This window comes from Hemitrygon akajei, chromosome 19, assembly GCF_048418815.1.
Source record: "Hemitrygon akajei chromosome 19, sHemAka1.3, whole genome shotgun sequence".
NCBI lineage: Eukaryota > Metazoa > Chordata > Chondrichthyes > Myliobatiformes > Dasyatidae > Hemitrygon > Hemitrygon akajei.
Window position 1 is genome coordinate 74,739,515 of NC_133142.1, and position 13,336 is coordinate 74,752,850.

The 13,336-nt window shown below is 38.2% G+C and overlaps 1 protein-coding gene across 4 annotated transcripts in view; it reads left to right on the plus strand.

Moving 5' to 3' along the window:
* LOC140742074 (hyaluronidase-like) overlaps positions 1-13,336 on the plus strand; it is an 88,841-nt gene that overhangs the window by 30,432 nt on the left and 45,073 nt on the right. Inside the window, exon 1 of one of the 4 annotated variants that reach the window (XM_073072892.1) lies at positions 7,342-7,465. The exons of the other annotated variants lie outside the window; for them this stretch is intronic. The gene's annotated coding sequence lies outside the window, so the exon portion shown is untranslated. Of the gene's footprint in view, positions 1-7,341; positions 7,466-13,336 lie in introns of those variants that run through there. 4 annotated transcript variants of the gene reach the window in all.

A 13,336-nucleotide genomic window follows, 5' to 3' on the forward strand; every position in this document is an offset into this window, starting at 1 on the left:
GTGTTTTGTAAATGTGCTGTGGTTGAACAAAGAGTTAATTCTGAATTGCATAATATGGAGAAAGCAACAAGAGTGGATCAAATAATGGGACTGGCATCAGTAGCTCTGAAATGGAGGCTGGCAAGAGAGAAGTTAATCTTACTACCACAGCTTTGGTGAATAAAATTGAAAGTCTTCAAAAGGGGCATAAAACAAATGTGAACAAAATTAAATGAAAAATAAGGAAAATGCCTCAAAGTTGCAATAGCAATTTGAGAACTTGATTAATCTTTGTGAAGCTGCCACTAAGCTATATCACATAGTGATTCCTTTATTTCCCAAGCATGAACAGGAAAAACAAACTGAATGGTTCACAAGCATTGATAGAGTAGTGCATTCAGAAGATATATAACAATGGTCAGCTCAAACATTTCACATTGATTGTCGTGCTCAAGCTCATGCTGTTGCAATAAATGAAGACCTGCCTCACCTTCCAACAGATGATGTTTCTCAAGTCCTAATACATCTTATGACTCTGGATATAACAGATGACATAAAACCAAGTGACAAAAGCAGAAGGACTAGCTAACAGAGCTCTGCTGCAGAAAGAAAATCTTCTGTATTATCTACCTCTCCGCACACATTAAAACTGAGTCTAGTTTAGCTGCATTAGTGGCACATCAATGATTACTGAAGGACAAACATGCGCTGGAAGAGCAAGAGGAACAGCTATGGAAAAGGAAGGAATAGCTTGATTTGGAGAGAGAAACTGTTCCTACATTGAAAAGGTAAAAAGAAAAACAAAAATACCCAGCATCAGTGTTGATTTATTTGTTCCTCAAGTGTCTGGGAAACATGAACAAAACCCCCAAGAGGTAGTTCAGGGTGCTAACTCTCAGCCTACACTAATGAGGCACTCTGAACCCATGTATATCCAACTGCTCAAAGTGCTGATGGGAATATTCACCTACAGCATGCAAACAGTCTTGTAGAAGGAATACAGTGGAGAGATTTGGGTCATATTTACCTGTCTAGCTATACAAGTTGTCTACATTGAAATGGCATTTTCATTAGACACACATTCCTTAGCAAGATGAGGATAGGTTTGTGAACTGCACTCTGATAACGTGACAAACTTTGTTGGAGCTGAGTGAGAGTTGAGAGAAGCCATTGAGAAGTGAAACCATTTGCAGATCAGTGAAGTCCTTCTGAAAGGAATTAAGTGGATTTTTAACCCCCCCCCCCCCCCAATTTGGCTCACATCATGAGGGAACGTGGGAGAGATTGATCAGGTCTGTGCAAAAGGTCCTCAATTCCACCATGACCATACAGAATCCTGACAAAAATGGATTTTACACAGTCCTCTGCAAAGCAGAGGTTATTATCAATGGCTGGCTAATTACCAAGGCATCCTCTGATCCCAATGACTTGAAAGCACTAACATCCAACAATCTGGTGCTTCTAAAGACCTCTCCATCCTTACCAGCAGGAGAGTTTTTTGCTTTTATGCTTTTTGTAGATAGAAGCAGATCCAAATCCTGTCAAACTTGTTTTGGAAATAGTGGGTCAAGGTTGTACTTGCCACAGTTACAGGAATGTTAGAAATGGTCAGGTATAAAGTGCAATTTCCTCCCAAGAGACATTGTGCTTATAGTTGATGACACAGTGCCTTGCAACTTACGGATCATGGGTAGAGTCATTCAAGCCTTTTTCAGGCAGAAGAGGATTTCTGCAGCAGGTGCACATCACGACAAAGACCAACTGTCTGAACATACCTATAACCAAAATTTGAGAAGCTACAGCTACAGCTGTAGAAATTTCACTTACTTTGGTTATTTGGCTTTATGACATTGACTTGACTTGCTGAATTGACAGTGAGTGGTGGTAAAGGCCACTCAGTACTGGGCTGAGTGCTGGGAACCTGTGGCCTAGATGACTGTTACATGACTTTCTTTCTTTTTACAATATTTTTATTCAGAAGAAAAAAACAAGATTTACAGAGTGCAACACATAGATACATCTCAACATAACTTGTGTACATTCATATATCGTAATAAAATTGATCAAAATGTTATAGCATAACACATAAAGGTATACCACTCTGTAATCAAAACTTTAAAGATAAGTCATACATCATAAAAGAAATTTTTTATATAAAAACGTCAACCCCCTACCAGCTACCAAAGAAAAAAGCTGATGGGTGATAATGGATAATTAGAAAAAAAAAAATTCACTTAAGAAGAGAAGATAAAAATATAGATAAAAGTCTGTGCACTGTTAAACTTTATAAATTGGAAAAGTACTTTAGGAAAGGTCCCCAAATATCATAAAAAGATTGTTTCGAATTTAAGACTGAGCAGCGGATCTTTTCTAAATTTAAATAAGACATAATATCACGTAGCCATTGAAGATGTGTAGGAGGGGTAGACTCCTTCCATTTAAGCAAGATTGCTCTTGCTAAAAGAGAGGTAAAAACTAAAACCTGTAGGTTAGGAGTATTTAAAGTTATACCTTCATTTGCAATAATAATAAGGGGATTTGGGTCAAATTGGACCCTAAAAAGTTGTGAGAAAGTATGAAATACTTCCTGCCAAAACTTTTCAATTGTAGGGCAAAACCAAAACATGAATTAAAGAGGCATCAGCAGAGTTGCATTTATTACAAAGTGGAGAAACATTCGGGTAAAAACTGGACAGCTTCTGTTTAGAAATGTAAGCTCTATGAACCACTTTAAATTGTAGAAGAGAGTGACGAGCACAGAAAGATGATTTATTAACCCGTTTAAGAATTTTATTCCATCTATCATCAGAAATCTGACAATTTAGGTCATCCTCCCAAGCTTTTTTTATTTGATCTAAAAAGTCTTGTCTAGAATCAATCAACAAGTTATAGATACCGGTAAAAGAACCATTAACAAAAGGTTTTAAATTTAAAAGATCGTCCACTAAATTTTTATTAGGACCTATAGGAAAAGTAGCTAATCGGAAAAGCTAGAAAATCTCTAATTTGAAGGTATATGTAAAAATGTGTTTTTGTGAGTGCAAATTTATTTGACAATTGGTCAAATGAAGCAAGAGATCCAGAGATAAACAGGTCCCAAAAACACTTAATACCTAGTTCATCCCAATCTTTAAAGACTTTATCAGTCATGGAAGGGATAAAAAAAATAATTAAGGAGAATGGGAGGTGATAATGAAAAATTCGCTAATCCAAAAATTTTTCTAAATTGAGACCAGATCCTTAATGTTTGCTTAACAATTATGTTATCTGTTGTTTTATTTGCTGAAAAAGAGTATGATCCAAGAAAAGAGACAATAGAGGAATTTTTTACAGAATTAACTTCTAAGGAGACCCATGATGGGCAATCTTTACGATAAATATAATAGGACCAGAAAGTAATATTCCTTATATTGGCAGCCCAACAGTAAAACCTAAAATTGGGTAGGGCTAGTCCACCCATCTCTTTATTTCTTTGTAAGTAAACTTTACTTAAATGAGTTTGTTTATTATTCCAAATATAAGAGGTTAAAATTGAATCTAAAGAATCAAAGTACGTCTTAGGAATAAAAATAGTTAAGGCCTGAAAAAGATATAAAAATTTAGGAAGAATCTTCATTTTAATCGAATTAATTCGGCCAATTAGGGATAAAGAAAGAGGGGACCATTTAGAAAGCGTCTTTTTCACATAATTCAATAAGGGGTTTAAGTTTTCTTTAAATAAATTCTTGAAGTTTTTAGTAATTATTACACCTAGATATGTAAATTGACTTGTAACAACTTTGAACGGAAATTTGGCATTTGATGACATTAGGTCGTTTAAAGGAAATAGCTCACTTTTATGTAGGTTCAGCTTATATCCTGAAAACGAACTAAACTGGGAAATTAAAGTAAGAACCAAAGGTAAATAAGTTTCAGTGTTAGAGAATAAAAGTAAAATATCATCAGTGTATAATGAAATTTTATGAGACATACCTTCCCTTAGTATACCAGAAATGTCCTTAGATTCTCGAAGTGCAATTGCTAAGGGTTATATAGCTAAAGCAAAAAGTAAAGCATAAGAGGACAACCTTGTCTAGTTCCCTGCTGTAATTTAAAGGGCTTAGAAATTTGTGAGTTAGTAATAACCTGAGCGGTAGGAGACAAGTAGATTAATTTAACCCAACGAATAAAATTAGACCCAAAATTAAACTTTTCTAAGGTCTTAAAAAGATAATTCTACTCAATCCTATCAAAGGCATCTAAGGATAATATACACACTGATTTTTTTTGGATGGTGAATATATCACATTCAATAACCGACATATATTAAAATGTGAGTAACGATTTTTAATAAATCCTGTCTGGTCATGCGATATAATAAATGGTAGAATATTTTCAAGTCTTCGAGCTAAGATTTTGGATAAAATTTTTGCATCAACATTTAATAAAGAGATCAGTCTGTATGAAGAACATTCAGCTGGATTTTTATTTTTTTTTAAGAATAAGAGAAATAAAAGCTTCATAAAAAGATTGAGAGAGTTTACCAGATTTAAAGGACTCTGATTAAACAGAGGATAAATAAAGTGTAAGTAACATAGTGAAAGTTTTATAAAACTCCCCAGGAAAGCCATCAGGTCCTGGGGTCTTACCAGAATGTAAAGCATGTATAGCCTCAGCCACTTCTTCATTGGAAATAGGCTGATCTAACTGTGTTAGACTATCAGCAGACAATGTAGGAATGTTGATTTTACTGAAAAAAGCGTTCATATAGGTATCATCTGAAGAAGAGTCAGACTGATACAACTTAAGGTAAAAGTCTTTAAATATGTTGTTAATTTCAGAATGGTCGGATGTCTTAGTTCCATTATCTTTAAAAATTTCTGTGATTTGACGATTAACTGTAAAAGATTTTAAGCGATTGGCTAATAAACTACCAGTTCTGTCCCCGTGAATGTAAAATTGAGTTTTATCTCTCAACAGCTGTCGTTCAATTGGGTAAGTCAGCAGAAGATTATACTTGGATTGGATTTCAATACGCTTATTATATATACTTGGATCTGGAGATAGAGCATACTTTCGATCAAGATCTTTTAATATCGCTGCTAGGTCAGACCTTTCTTTGTCAGCTTTTTTCTTTATATAGGTAGAGTAAGAGATAATTTCTCCACGAATATATGCTTTAAAAGTATCCCAGACTATATTACCAGTAGTATCTCCTTTAAAATTTTCTTTAAAAGAAAAAAGTAATACGGTTTTCCAAAAACTTCAGAAAATTTTTATCAGATAACAATGATAAGTTAAAACACCAACTTCTATTTGGTACAGAGTAAACAGGTAATCTTAAAGCCAGAAGCACAGGTGCATGATCAGACAAAGCAATCTTATAATCACAGGATTGTACTAGTGGAAGCAAGTTTCTATCTATATAAAAAAAAAATCAATCCGAGAGTACATATGATGAACCTGAGAGAAATATGAATATTCCTTTTCTTGGGGGTGTAAAAAACGCCACACGTCAAGAATACCACATTGAGATAAAAAAGATTTAAAAAGTAGGACTGATTTATTAGTGACAGGGGTTTTACTTGAAGAGCGATCTAATATAGGGTCAAGCCAAAAATTAAAATCTCCACCTATCGCTAAGGAATACTGATTCAAATCAGGCAGAAAAGAGAAAAGACGTTCAAAGAACAAGGAGTCATCTGTATTTGGAGCGTATACATTCGCAAATATGATTAGTTTACTCTAAGACTACCCGAAACAATAACAAAGCACCCAATTGTATCAGAAATTACATTATGTTGAATAAAGGATACATTTTGATCAAACAGGATAGAGATTGAGAGGGTGAGTGAAAATGTATACCCTTCCATCCTTTGAAAGAACGTGAAATATCATCTTTACGAATATAGGTTTCTTGGAGAAAGATTATATGAGTTTTAAGTTTCTGGATATAAGAGAAAATCTTATTTTGTTTAACAGGGTTATTTAGACCTTTCACATTAAAACTGAGTATATTAATAAAAGAATCCAAGTATCCTTTAGTAATGTATAAAAGGTAATCACAGACATGTAGATAGTGAATAAATAAACCAGTAAAAACATCCAATCAGCTTTATGGAAGAACCCATTTCCCTCCTCCCTCCCCCCAAAGACAGAAATCAGCCAAGGGAGGCTGAAGACTAATTCTAACTGTTCCCAACCCAAAACTCCGGTGGCTCCAGAAAATATATATGTATAGCTGTGCTGAATAAACGATTGTAAATATATATATATATATATACAAAAACAAAATATCAAAGTAAATAAGTTTGCTAATTACGAAAAATATAAGTATTAGTCTCGGTAAAAAAGGAAAGACAGATAAGGAAAATCAATAAGTAAAACAGCATTTACTCGCGGGTGCAAAAAAAGAGTAAAGAAACAAATAGAAGATAATTAAAAAGGGAAGCGGTTTAGATAGCTTCCTACATGACTAATTTAAGGCATTCAAGGGAGAGAAAAAAAGGATAAAATGGCAAAATAATGAAAAAACCAAAAACCAGCAATAAGAAATATAGAATATTGTGTACTATTGAAAAACAGTAAAAGACTGAAAGGTATATAAATAATCAAAAGATAGGAAAAATCTGAGTGAATTTAAGGTCAAGCAAAACACCCTATAGTTTCATTCTTCAGTATACTACATGTACACCCTACATAATTACTTTCAGTCAAATTACTAAAAGGAAGGTAAAAATCAACATAACACTGTGAGAATATAACGTATTGTTTAAAAAGAGCTGCGAAAAAGTAACATTAGAGGACCCATATAAAGGCAGAAAACAGCAAAAGAAAATGGATGCAGTCTGCCTGCATGTTTTGCATAGTTTGAAAGATAACAAGGCGCCAGTTACTTAATCAAACGAATGATTAAGACTTCGTAAAACCAAGAAACCTTGTTATCAACAAAGCACCAATTACTTGATTGAACACATGAAATTAAAACATTTAGCATAAAGCAACTCAAGGCTGAATTTAAGCATGGAGACTATGTAAAAATTTCTTAGCTTCTTCAGGCTTCGTAAACCAAGAAACCTTATTATCAGAAGTAGTAACCTTGAGTTTACACGGATCTCTGAGAGAAAGGCGACAGCCGAGCTTAAAATGATCAGACATGACCTCTTTAAAAGCCTGTCTAGCTCGTAGAACTTCCGGTGGATAATCTTGAACGATCTGAAACTGTTGATCACGAAATTGTAATATACGCTTCTTCCTTGATCCACGAAGGATCTGTTCTTTAATCTGATAGTCATAAAAGCGAATGATAATAGAGCGAGGTTTGGCAGGATCCCAATTAGGCGGGGTAACTCGGTGAACGCGCTCATATTTTGGTAGTTCCAATAATATATCAGGGAATAAATCTTCCAGCATTTGAGCACAAAAATCGATAGGTTGGTTACCCTCCAGTTTTTCAGGAAGCCCAAGAATTCTGATATTGCACCTTCGGTTCCTGGTCTCCAAATCTGTAAGTTTCTTCAGTAATGCGACGTATTTTTTAAGTTGTTCCTTAGAAATTTTCTTGAAACCTTCGATATCCCTCTGCAACACCGGCAGAGATTCTTCGTGTAGCTTAATACGAATTTCGTGGTCATTCACAGTCTGCTGTATACTTCCAAGTTTCCGATTAAACATTTTCAGTTCAGATTTAACCAGGTCGAAGGAATTCTGTAACAAGTCAAAGTTGGATTCCAAGTCATCCAGTTTATCCAATTTTTCGAGTTTCTCTGACATTTGTTAAAACATTTCAGTCAAAGTCTCTAAAGTAGTCTCTTTTTTTGACTGCTTTCTACTCATGGTGCTCTCATCGAGATACAGCCACCGGAAGTCTCCCCACATGACTTGATTTAAAGAAGATATAAGACATTTGTATAAATGTTAAAAAAAAGTGCTGATAAAATGAATGTTTATCTTTGAATATTTTTGTCTCTCATCTTGTAATTATTATAGTGTTATAGTAATTAGGGGCTGGGTTGTAGGAGTCAGGTACCTATTTATTGTCTGTTGTATTTGTGGATAGTGTGGAGGGCAGTCAGAGGTTACAGTGAGACATCGACTGGATGCAAAACTGGGCTGAGAAGTGGCAGATGGAGTTCAACCCAGATAAATGTGAGGTGGTTCATTTTGGTAGGTCAAATATGATGGCCACTTCACTACAGGAAGGATGTAGAAACTATAGAAAGGGTGCAGAGGAGATTTACAAGGACGTTGCCTGGACTGGCAAGCATGCCTTTTGAGAGTAGGTTGAGTGAACTTGGCCTTTTCTCTTTGGAGCGATGGAGGATGAGAGGTGACCAGATAGAGGTGTATAAGATGATGAGAGTCAATGATTGTGTGGAATAGTCAGGGGTTTTTTCCCAGGGCTGAAATGGCTAACATGAGAGAACACAGTTTTAAGGTGCTTAGAAGTAGGTACGGAGGAGATGTCAGGGGTAAGTTTTTATACTCAGAGAGTGGTGAGTGTGTGGAATGGCACCGGCGATGGTGGTGGAGGCGGATACAGTAGGGTCTTTTAAGAGGCTCCTGGATAGGTACATGGAGCTTAGAAAAATAGAGGGCTTGGGTAACCCAAGGTAATTTCTAAAGTATGTACATGTTTGGCACAGCAATGTGGGCCAAAGGGCCTGTATTGTGTTGTAGGTTTTCTATGTTTCTACGTCCGTGTCATCTTCTGGAGGATTTCACAAAAGGCATGCGGTAAGCCCCTTCATTAATCCAGGTAAGACTGAAGCCTTTCTTCCCTCTGGGGCTATCTCTGCAATTCAACATTTGATCTCTTTTGCCTTGGCTGTTCATTGTCAGTTCTCATCCAACATGATCTTTAATTAAATCAGTGTTGATTCTATGGGTGAAATAACACTTTATGGAGCAAACATAATCTCCATTCATATCACACTCTTTTTTATTACAGGCCAGGGAATAAGCTAAGTACTTAATATGGATGAAATAAAACTGAAGGGAAATTGTGGCCATTAAAATGTGTAAATGTTGCTGTTTCTCCCATATCTATGCACTCAGTTGCTGCTGCTCCATGAATGGAAATGCTTATGCTTTTCATTCCTGTAATTCCTCCTCTAGCCCGTGATTTCATAACAGAATCACCTGTGCTTTATCCCACCATCCTAGTTGGATGGTCGCCCATTTCAGATATCCGAGGTGTAGATGGACTCATGGAGGATTCCTCCATGGAGGATTCCTTAAGGTTGGAACCTTGGTGTCCACAGCCCCCTCGGTTACTGGCAGGGGTCTGTTACATCAATAAAGGTTGGGAACCCCTGCACTGAAGGTTAACTTGCAAGTTGAGTCGGTGGTGAGGAAGACATGCAATTGTTGGCCTTCATTATGAGAGGATTAGAATATAAAATCAAGGATGTAATGGTGTTGAGGCTTTATAAGGCATTGATTGTATTATCTCAGAAAAGTTGTGCTGACAGTGGAGAGGGTTTGGAGGAGGTTGTAAAAATTATCCCAGGAATGAAGGGGTTAATGTATGAGGAGCATTTGATGTCTCTCAGCCTGTACTCACTGGAATTTAGAAGAATGAGGAGGAACCTCAGTGAAACCTATCGAATATTGAAAGGCCTAGATACAGTGGATGTGGAGAGGACGTTTCCTATAGTGGGGCACAGCCTCAGAATAGAGGGACGTCGACTTAGTATGGAGATGAGAAGGAATTTCTTTTGCAATAGAGTGGTGAATTTGTAGAATTTGTTGTCACAGGTGGCTGTGGTGGCTCGGTTATTGGGTATATTCAAAGCAGAGGTTGATAGCTTCTTGATCAGTCAGGGCATGAAGGGATATGGGGAGAAGGCAGGAGAATGGGGTTGAAACAGATAATAAATCAGCTATGATGGAATGGTAGAACAGACAGTGGGCCAGATGGCCTGCTTCTGCTCAAATGTCACATGGCCATGTGACTGAAGCTGCTAGAATTTTGAATATTTTTCATTGCTTTTATTGCAATGTGCTCTTAATTTGGTCATGATTGTCACTATGTGCCTTGTCATATAACATAGGTGATCATGGCTCTAGGCAAATTTTTCTACAGAATTAATTTGCCATTGCCTTCTTCTGGGCAGTGTTGACCCCATGATGGGTGACCCCAGCCATTATTAATACTCTAAAGAGATTGTCTGCCAGGCATGAGTGGTCGCATAACCAGGACTTGTGATATACACCAGCTGCTCATATGACCATCCACCATCTGCTCCCATGGCTTCACATGACCTTGATGGGGGGGAGCTAAGCAGGTGCTACACCTTGCCCAAGGGTGACCTGCAGGCTAGCGGTGGGAAAGAGCGTCTTACTCCTCCTTTGGTAGAGACACATCTCCACCCCTCCACCGCTTAGTTCAGTGTTTGTACAAGTTTGTGCTATTACCAGAGAAACTGGTTAACCTTAATTTTACTGAATCTTGATAACTCTCCATAGGCAGTGTTTATACACTTGAAAATGTTGGCTACTTACATGAATAACACCAATAATTTGATTCCTGTATAATTCACCATTAAGCCAGTAGATCAGGAAAGCAAACAATTCTGGGGGAGCTCAGCTGATCAGGCTGAATCTAGACAGGGGAATGAACAGTTAGAGTTTCTGGTCAAGGCCATTCATCTGGGCGCTTCCCTTTCACAGATGCCGCCTGACCTAAGTGAAATCAGATCTCAGTTTTATGACAGGCAATATTCCTGCAGGTTTGATGCAATGGACGCAATGATTAACAGCTATTGGGCTGCACTTCTTTTAATGTCATTGTCTTTTAACCTCTTCTAATTATTGCTTCTCTGCATTAATTGGCTTATGATGGACTGGCATCACCATCCACCATCTCAGCAATGTGACATGAGCTGCCAGCACAAGTGGTGCATGTAAGCTCAATTTCAACATTTAAGAAAGGTTTGGATAGGTACATGGATGGTAAGGTTGTGAAGGGCATTGGTCCTGGTGCAGGTTGATGGGAGTAGGCAGTTTATATGACTTAGTACAGACTAGATGGGCCAAAGGGCTTTACTTTTCAGTGGCTCTATGACTCCAATATAGAGTTAATGGCTGGATTTGAATGTTGTGGAATAGAGGGACCTTGGGGTCAACGTCCTTAGATCTTTTAAAGCTGCCATGCAAATAGATAGTGTGGTTGAGAAGATGTATGGCCTGTTGCCTTCATTACTCAGGGAACTGAATTCACGAGCCACAGTGTAATGTTGCAGCTCTGTAAAACTCTCATTAGACCACACTTGGAGTATTGTGATCGGTTCTGGTCGCCTCATTATAAGATTCTGGAAGCTTTAGAGAGAGTGCAGAGGAGTTTTACCAGGATGCTATCTGGATTAGCGAGCATGTTTTATGAGGAAAGGTTCAGCGAGCTAGGGTTTTTCTCTTTGGAGTGAAGGAGGATGAGAGGTGACCTAATAAAGGTGTTCAAGATGATAAGAGATGTAGATCAAGTGGAGAGCCAGAGACTCTTATCCAGGGCTGAAATGGCTAATGCCAGGGGTCATAATTTAAAGGTGATTCAAGAAAGTATAGGCAGATGTTAAAGGGAGGTTTTTTAAACAAAGAGTGATGGGTGAGAGATGGTGGTAGAGGCAGGTACATTAAGGACGTTTAAGGGACTCAGGCACATGAATAATGGAAAAATAGAGGGTTGTGTGGTAGGGATATTGATTTTGGAGTAGGTTTAAGGGTTGGCACAATATTGTGGGCTGAATGGCCTTTACTGTGCTGTAATATTCTATGCTCCACCCTGCCATATCTCTACTGCTGAGAGAATGGAACAAACTGGAGTGGAGGAACCAGGTCCTATATGAGGTTACATATTCTCCAGACAGGCTTCACTGTTCCCAATTGGTTCACCTTGAGAAATATTGGAGGATTGTATTGAAGTCACTTCATGATGACTCGGGTCATTTGGGGTTTGACAAGACCTATGGATTGGTCAGAGTTTGGTTCAACTGGCCTCAAATGAAGTCTGAGGTCGAAGAGTACTGTAAGTCGTGATTTTGATGTATTCGGAGGAAGACACTATCTACAAGGGCCACTTGTTTAACCAATTTACAGAGCGTAGGGCTCCTGGATGTGATATGTATAGATTTACTCTCCATAGAGCCTGATTCCAGCAATACATCTGATCACTACACCAGATATGCTCAGTCCTTCCCTACAAAGGATTAGAAGGTGTATACCATGGCCAAAGTGTTATGGGAGAAGTATTTCATTCATTATGGCCTACCCAGACAGATAAATAATGATGAGGGAAGGGATTTTGAGAGTAGGCATGCTTGGAGTCAAAAAATCCAGGACTACGCCTTATCACCCTCAAGGTGATCCCCAGCCCAAGAGGTTCAACTGGAGCCCTGGAGATCAGCAAGAAGAACAAATGGAGTCAGCATCTTGGGCATCTGCTACAACTGTACACAGAATGAAGCTACTGGACACTTGCCATATCATTTGATATTTGGGCACGAAGCAAGGTTGCCTGCTGACCTTTGTTTCGAGACTGGTGGGGAGGATTCACCACAGAAGACCTATCTGAAGTATGTGTCTGACGCGAGGATATTGAAAAAGGCTTATGAACTAGCAGGTCTTTCCTACCATGCAGAAACAAGGAAATAAGAGGAAATGTGATCAAAACATTAGGCTCTCCCTACTGAAGCTTGGAGACAGAGCTCTCATAAAGAATTTGGGGTTACCGGGGAAGCATAAATTGCCTGATCGCTGGGTGGCTATGCCTTATGTAGTGGAGATTCAGATGCCAGACCTATCAGTTTTTTGGGTGAAACCAGAGGATGAGAATGGACCTGTCAGGATTCTCAATCGGAACCACCTTCTACCTCTGAGACAAGAGGTGGGTGTTGACCCAGAGCCTGATGTGGACCCTACACCTAGTAAGAGGACTCTGACGATGTGGGAGAACAGGAGGACAAGCAGTGGAAAGGCCTGGAAGGGACTTAAACACTGAATATGGTAGGAACTCAAGAGGATGAGAAAAGTATGGTATATGCTATCCAGGGTTTGAATGGGCAAGACATCCCAAGCTCAGGAATGTGGTGGAACAAAGTTGTATACACGCACAATGCCAGGAAAGGTGGGTTTATCGCTGTGGAATCCATTTCCAGAGATTCCCAGAAAAGGGGTTTTCATGCAGTTCCGGTCACCTACCTACAGTAAAGTTATCAATAAACTTGAAAGAGTGCAGAGAAAGTTTACAAGAATGTTGCTGGGACATGGACTAGAGTTGTAAGGAAAGGTTGAATGGATTAGGACTTCATTTACTGGAGCACAGGAGAATAAGGGGAGATCTTATAGGGGTATAAAATAATGAAGGGTATAGGTAGGGTGA